The sequence below is a fragment of the Vigna unguiculata genome, chromosome 5 (assembly GCF_037176805.1).
Source record: "Vigna unguiculata cultivar grain cowpea cultivar isolate G323 ecotype 2 chromosome 5, ASM3717680v1, whole genome shotgun sequence".
NCBI classification, from domain to species: domain Eukaryota; kingdom Viridiplantae; phylum Streptophyta; class Magnoliopsida; order Fabales; family Fabaceae; genus Vigna; species Vigna unguiculata.
Window position 1 is genome coordinate 27341589 of NC_140796.1, and position 8857 is coordinate 27350445.

General features: G+C 30.2%; 1 pseudogene; it reads left to right on the top strand.

The window, feature by feature from the left end:
• The first annotated feature begins 2186 nt into the window (after positions 1 to 2186).
• Positions 2187 to 5194, top strand: LOC114186249 (uncharacterized; annotated as a pseudogene).
• The last annotated feature ends 3663 nt before the right edge of the window (positions 5195 to 8857 follow it).

An 8857-nucleotide genomic window follows, 5' to 3' on the forward strand; every position in this document is an offset into this window, starting at 1 on the left:
TTAATAAATTGAGCATCACTTTATTAGTTGAATCATGGTAATTAGTTGTTTAGTTCGGTGTAAACGTTCTCTTGATAAAAGACTTCTCATAAATAATAAAATAAATAATTACTTTGGTACTAATAGCGTAAATCAATGTTAATTAATCTAATCTTTTGTAATATATGAAGTTCTTGAACTCAAAGATAACTTAGAATATTACATATCATCAAACAAATAGAGTGGTTACAATATATATCTGTTTTAAGTGCAATTTTATTTTAGAACACAAACAAGAAACTTAAGATCTTTATTTATTTGCTGAAGATGAGAAAGATTTTTATGCTATAAAATAGTGCTAGACTATATGCTATCCTATAATCTGAATTCTGTGTAGATAGTTTCTTTCTGAACTTTCATATAAAAACATTTCTTGTTTTGTTCTTTATAAATTATATGATTTTGAAAATTACAAATAATTTTCAGTTTCTACTGTCTGAAAAATTAACTTTTTTTACATCATATTATAAATCAACTAGAAAAGATTAATTTATAGTATACAAATAAATACAAATCTCATTTTACAAGCTGACTTTATGAGATTGAATTAGGTTTAAAATTTATGATATACCGATACTTCAATTTGAGTCACGTATCCGTGTTCGATACTTTAAGATACTTTATAGACTACAAAAAAATATTTGAATAATGACAAATTTTAGTAACAAAAAAATAAATAGTCGTTAGAGTGACCAATTCTGGGTAATAAAACCATATGTCGCAGTGAACCATATTAGTCCTGTACAAAAACGAAACAAATAGTTAGATCTGAGAATTGAGAAAGGAATGAGTTGTTAGAAAGCAAAAAATAGTTAGATCTGACAAAATATAACAAGAAAATGAGTTGTTCGCTTGAGAAAACTCAAAATAAAATCGACTTCTGGGTTTAAACCTGTAAAATAACGCATGAAAAAGTTAGATCTGACAAAATATAAGAAGAAAATGAGTTGCTAGCTTGAGAAAACTCAAAATAAAAACGGCTTCTGGGTTTAAACCTGTAAAAAAATGCATGAAAAAGTTAGATCTGACAAAATATAAGAAGAAAATGAGTTGTTCGCTTGAAAAAACTCAAAATAAAATCGACTTCTGGGTTTAAACCTGTAAAATAACGCATGAAAAAGTTAGATATGACAAAATATAAGAAGAAAATGAGTTGTTCACTTGAGAAAACTCAAAATAAAAACGACTTCTAGGTTTAAACCTGTAAAAAAACGCATGAAAAAGTTAGATCTGACAAAATATAAGAAAAAAATGAGTTGTTCGCTTGAGAAAACTCAAAATAAAATCGACTTTTGGGTTTAAACTTGTAAAAAAAATGCATGAAAAAGTTAGATCTGACAAAATATAAGAAGAAAATGAGTTGCTTGCTTGAGAAAGGTGATAACACTTACGAAAAAAGAGATACAACATCTTCAGATCTGCTTAAAAAAACGATATATTCAAATCTTCTCATTTGAAACAGCTGAAAAGAGAAAGATGAAGAGGTGTTGTGTGCGCGTGAGAAAAACAGAGAAAAGAGGAAGGTTGAGAAGAAGCTGAAGAGTCTAGAGTGTGTGTGTGTGAGTGGGAAAGACATGAGAAGAAAAGAGAGAGAGGGAGAGACAGAAAAAAAAAGAAGACATAACTTCAGCATTTTGAATTTTTTCTTGAACGCTGGAAATTCTGTTTGATTGACACATTAACACTTTTTCCTGTTGTAGAATTAAAAATTTGAATTGAATTAGATCAGATATATTATTTAATAGATAAACTTTCCATTTGATAGTTCACAATTGTATGTATAGTATTAGATGTGCTGAAACATGTGTAAAGAGAAGTATTTGCGGTTGGAGGTCGGAATTCGGTCTTCGAAAAGTCTCGAATTCCCGCCTCAGCTGTGGAGAATTAATGGAAACACATGCATTATATGCATTTCTGTCTATATTTCTAAATCATCGACATGACTAACATCCGAAGAAATCAAACCTTCACACTTAACTTTGTCCATTTTGCTAGTGATGCACAATAACTGACCTCAAGTCAAGTCGCAACATTTCAGTTTCCTGTATTCAGAGTTTTATTTGATAAACCAAGAGACGCCTAAATATTGTTTACTTTGTTGCTCCTCGCCAACTCTCTTTTTTGTACTCTGACACTCTTCAGCAGACATGTTGGGGTTGACTTTTGCTGTTGTTTTCCTTTTGACTGCAGCATTTGCAGTGTTATGTTCATGTGGCCATGCACCACTTGGTTGCAATGAAGAAGAAAGACAAGCACTTCTAAGGATCAAAGGAAGCTTTAGAGATTCATCAAGGCTTTCATCTTGGGAAGGAAGTAGTTGCTGCCAATGGAAAGGTGTAGCTTGCAATAATCTTACAGGCCATGTTGTTAAGCTTGATCTCCGAAATCCTTGTTATCCCTTACGAGGAGATTTTCAACCAAACTGTAAGTTTTACGACCATGTCCTTGAAGCTCAACGTGTTCCCCCTTCTATATTGCACCTTAAATATCTAACTTATTTGGATTTGAGTGGAAACAACTTTCATAATACTTCAATACCAGCGTTCATTCAAACCCTGCACCATCTACAAGTCCTTTATCTCGCTGATAGTGACTTTAGTGGTAGGATCCCGTACAATCTTGGGAACCTCACAAAATTGCTCATTCTTGATTTGAGCTTCAATGCTCATTTATATGCGGATGACTTCTACTGGATTTCTCAACTTTCATCCCTCCAATACCTTTACATGAGTGATGTGTATCTTGGTAAGCCACAAAATTTGTTGCACTCACTCAACATGCTTCCTTCTTTGATGGAAATAGATTTGAGAAATTGTGGACTTGATAAGTTGCACACCCCTCAACATGTTAGCACCACAAACCTTTCCAAACTGGAATACCTCAATCTAGCAGAAAATGGACTTCAGACTCCGTTTGTGGATGCTTTTCAAAATATGACTTCCATTGCAGTCATTGACCTTTCTCACAACAACCTGAATTCCACTCCCTTCTGGTTGGGAACCTCTGCTAATCTCGTAAGTCTATTTCTTGACAGTAATGCCCTTTATGGCTCACTTCCATCTGCTTTACACAATCTGACTTCCCTGGTTTCTCTCGACCTTTCACAAAACAAGTTTCATTCTGTTCCGGGGTGGTTAGGTGAGTTAAAGGGTCTTCAATACCTCAGTCTTTCAGGTAATGATGTAAATCATATTGAGGGATCTCTAGCATATCTTCTGGGAAACTGTTGCCATCTTAAACAATTTGATATGTCAAGAAACAAAGTTCAAAGTGATGCTTTTGGAAACCATACACATTTTGAATGCATTAGGCACGATTTGATGTATTTGGATTTAAGTCACAACGAATGTAATGGTCATTTGCCACCATGGTTGGGACAGCTTGAAAATCTAAGTTCATTGATCATGACTGACAATAAGTTGGTTGGAACACTTCCTTGTTCTATAATAACCAAACTCGTCAATCTGCAGAATTTTGTGCTTTCCAACAATAACTTCACCGGTTCTCTCCCTGACTGTATCGGGGAACTTGTCAGTTTAAAAATTTTAATTCTTTCTTCCAATCATTTTGATGGGGTCATTCCAATGAGTTTAGTGCAACTTGTCAGCCTAACAGATCTAGATATTTCACGAAACTCTTTAAACGGTACCATTCCTCACAATATTGGTCAACTTCAAAATTTGTGCACCCTCTATCTGTCTGAAAATAAGTTACACGGAAACATTCCTTACAGTCTTAGTCAGCTTCTAAACCTTCACAACTTAGACATATCCCTTAATCATTTGGAGAATTTGGTGTCTGACATAAGATGGCCCAGCCAACTTTACTACTTAAATCTCACAAATAATCATATCAGAGGGTCACTTCCCCAAGATATTTCTGATAGCTTGCCCAATGTCAGTTATTTGCTTCTTGGAAACAACCTTATAAGTGGTCTCCTTCCAGATTCATTGTGCAGAATAGACTCCTTGTACAGTCTTGACCTTTCAGGAAACATGTTAGTTGGTGAAATTCCTAATTGTTGGAGTGTTACTCAAAAGCTCAATGTTCTAAATTTGGCATCTAACAATTTATCAGGTGTCATTCCTAGCTCTCTGGGTAATCTACCTACATTGGCATGGCTACATTTGAACAATAACAGCCTTCATGGGGGGTTTCCATCATCACTGAGAAATTTAAATCAACTTTTAATTTTGGATGTCGGAGAGAACCATTTGTCTGGGATTATCCCTTCATGGATGGGGAATATCTTTTCCTCGATGCAGATTCTAAGGCTACGGCAAAACAGGTTGAACGGAACAATTCCTTTACAATTGTGCCAACTCTCTGCACTGCAAATTTTGGACCTTTCAAACAACAACTTGATGGGTCCAATCCCTCATTGCATCGGAAATCTCACAGGTATGGTCTCACGAAAGAATATTTCTGTCAACCAATCTAGTAGATTTGTTGAATGGTATGAACAAGATGTTAGAGAGGTCGTGAAAGGAATAGAACTAGATTACACCAGAAATCTAAAACTTGTGGTAAACTTGGACTTGTCAAATAACAATTTGACTGGATCTATTCCAGATGGAATAACATCACTTGGTGCATTGCTTGGCCTAAATCTATCACACAATCGTTTGTCAGGCCATATCCCCAAAAGGATAGGGGACATGAAATCACTAGAATCTCTTGACCTCTCTCATGACCAACTTTCTGGTGCAATTTCACAGATCATAACTAGTTTAACTTGGTTAAGTCACTTAAATTTGTCCTACAACAACCTTTCAGGACGGATTCCCAAAGGAACTCAATTATCAACCCTTGATGATGATCCTTTTATTTATGCTGGCAACCCATTTCTGTGTGGACATCCACTGCCGAATAAGTGCATCGATGATCATTTCAAAGGTGGTAATGAAGATGAAGAAAAAGATCACAAAGAGGATAAAGTAGAGAATTTGTGGTTTTATTTTGTCATTGTACTTGGCTATATTATTGGATTTTGGACTGTGACTGGAAGCTTGTTGGTGCAGTGAAGTTGGAAGCTTGTTTGCTTTCAATATATTTATGAGTCAACACACAGGATAAATGTATCATTGGCAACACACTTAGCAACTTTTCTTTTAAGAAAAGATTGACTAGGATGCTGAGTGACATATTATGGTAGTGTTTATGTATTCTGTCTCTGTTATGCTATTGGAGAATTTCATGTTTATTTTGCTTGAAAATAATTACTTGGACTTTGTAAAATATTAAGAAATGCTACTTGTAGAATTTATAGTTTAACTAATAATTGCTAAAATATTGTAGGTTATATCCTTTTATAGTTTCCAAATAATCTGAGTGCCTACACTCATTTAAGAAAGGTTGATGTTTCCGGTGGTGACTTGGGAAACAGAATAATACTTTATAATTATTATTTAATTTTGATTAAAATACTTCGTTGGTCCTCGTTTTTGTCGCAGAATTTCAATTTGATCCTCGTATTTTTATTAGTCTCAATTAGGTTCTCATTTTTGTAAATTAGTATCAATTAGGTCATTTCCGTTAGTAGAGAACTAACACCGTTAAGTAGGTGCCACGTGTCAGCTCCTCGTTTTTTTTGTTTTTTTTTAATTTTTTTTTTAATTTTTTAATTTTTTTTAAAATTTTAATTTTTTAAAAAAATATATTTATGTCACGTGTCATGTTTGTAGTGTGCCACGTGTCAATCTAATATGATGACACATGTCAAATTAATGTATGAATCTCAATTTGGTCCTCATATTTGTTAATTTGATTTGATTTCAGTCCCAAATTTTTTTTAAAAAATTTTAATTTCATGTGTTCCAAATTTAGAACAAATTTAACTTTTATATAAATGTAATGATGATACTTTTATTACAAGTGATATTTCTATTATATATTTTTAACAACATTTAATTTATTTAAATTTATATTTTACATTAAACTTTATTTAAATTTTATTTTAAAATTATAAATATATAGATTAATAAATTTATATTCGAAATATTTGTATAATATTCAATATCAACAATATTTTAGAGTTGGCTTAAAAATAATAATTTTATAAATTCAAATGTAAAATTTTAAAATAATTTTATAACAAATTAAAATAAATATATTTAAAATTTTAATATTAAATATAATTAATATTATTAAAATATTTAATAAAAATATCAATTTTAATAAAAATAATCATAACATTGTAAAATTTAGTCTAAATTTGGAGTTTAAAAAAAATTGGGACTCAAAAAACGTGTGTTCATATTTCTGACTCTTGCGAGAAGTTTTTCCCTGTACAACCTGTTGTACATAAATTTTCTAGAAATAACACACTGTTATATATATATATATATATATATATATATATATATATATATATATATATATATATATATATATATATATATATATATATATATTCTACTGTATAAGACCGGAAATCAATTTTAGAAAGTCTAATTCCGACCTTCCTTATATGCAGAATTTTGATCGGAAAATAACCCAAATCCAGTTTCCTTAACAAAAAATCTGGTATTACATTTTGATTTTATTTTGAAAAAAATAATGAATGAATTTTTTTAAATAATTATATAGTACTTTTGCTTAAAATAATTTGTATTTACAAGAGAATTAATTTAAATTTTAAAAAGCTGACAATATAAAAAATAAAATGTAAAAAGAATTCAACAGTTAAGTGTGAATGTTTTTGTGTTTAGTTTTAACTTTTAGTATTAATAATGACTTATATATATAGATGATGAACTATTAAGTCTAATATTCCAAAACATTGAATAATTAAATGAATTAAAAAATTAATAGCCATGAATTAATATTAAGAATATATTTAATAAAAGAATGTTAAAAAATTATTTTAAATTAGTTTTTATTTAGTCATTTTTTACATATGTTTTTACTTATATCATTTCAACATAATTTATATATTTAATGATGAAATAAGTAAGGGTTAAATATGTTTTTGTCCCTTAACTTTAAGTGAAATTTGAAATTAGTCCCTCTTCGAAACTTGACCAATTTAGTCTTTCATCTTTAGAAATATGTGGATTTAGTCCTTTTAACCACATTTTGTTAAATTTATTTGACGTTTCAAACACATTTCATGATTGTATCATTTAACATATCTTCGCTTCAATGTTAACTCAAATAATATCATGAAGGACGTTTGAAATGTAAAATAAATTTAATACAATTTGATTAAAAGTTTCTAAGAGGGACTAGTTCCAATTTTCACTAAAAGTTAAGGGACCAAAAACATATTTAACCCAATAATTAAATGTAGAATTTGATTTCCAAAAGCGTTCTAGCCTCACGCTTCATGAAGGTAAGGCTAAGGGGCTATGTGGTGTCAAGTCCAATGTCGATTGTGTTAATAAGACTAATGTTGATTGAGTCAATAATTGATTTTGATTCGAAGAACTTTTAGCCTTACGCAGGCTAGGGGACTATGTGGTGTAGGTCCAATGCAGTGGCGGATGTTTGTGGTGGCAGGGAGGGGCCATGGCCCCCCTAAAATTTTGATTTTTTTTTTATATTTTAGGTATTTTAAATTTTTTTTATATTATAGATATTAGATAATATATTATAGATTAATGATGATTAAATTAAATATTTTATTTCTTTTATAAATATAATAATTAATGTTAATAAATAATAAAATATAAAATCAAACATAATAAAAAATAAAGAATAAAAAGGTTTATCAAGATATTTTTATTATTATTTTTCATTATGGTTTGAGCTTCTTATAAATTGTTTTCATTTCTTATTCTTACATGTTTCCTTTTGTTTTTGAAGAGAAAAATATCTATTATTTTGCTCTTATTTCACTTTGTTCTCTTTCATTCACGAGGAGGAAAAGAATGATGGAATTCTTTCATCTTACTTGATCGTGAAATACTAGTTTAAAAATTTATTTAATAAGTCTCTTTTATATTAATTTTTATTTTATGAACAAAGAAGTAAAAGTATTTTACTGTGTGTTTTTTTTATAACCGGATTTTAATTGTGGTTCCATTATATGACTTGAGTTTCTCACGAATTGTTCTCATCTCTCATTCTCACCTATTTTCTTTTGTTTCTGAAGAGAAAAAGATCTACTATTTTTGCTCTCATATGTAAGTTGTTGTCTTCCATTCTCGAAGAAATAAAAGAGAAGGTAATTCTCTCTTGTATCACATGATAGTGAAATATTAGTTTAATAATTTATTTAATGAGCTCGTATATTAATTTTTTATTTTATGAACATAGAAGAAAAAATATTGTACTGTGTGTTTTTTATAACTGGATCTTAAGTGTGGTTTGATTATCATTGAATTTTCTTTTCGTATTTACGTCTCAGTTTTTTATTAGATTATGAAAAATTATTTTTTAGTCTTTTTTTTTAAATAGGTATACAAATTCAACTCTTCCATATATTCATTTGTATTTCTTTTTTAGTTATCGTTATACTAAATTATGTATTCATTTTTATTATATTAATGACAATAATTAAGTGTATAAATTTTGGACATATTATTTTGGCTCCCCCAACAATGTTGGTCAAGATCCGTCACTGGTCCAATGACTTATCTACTCAACTAATAGAATGTGGACTAAACTGTCAAACCTCACGCTTCTTAAAGCTAAGGCTTGGGAACTATGTTGTAATAAATCCAATGGTCGATTTGCCATACTAATAAGAAATAGAGCAAGGATACATCACGTGGAGGAGCTGAGTGGACGACAAGAAAAGGTTATAATAAGGTAGTTTTCAAAAAGAGAAGGTAAAAAGTTTAGAGGAAAAGGATAAGAAGAGATTTGGAATTAG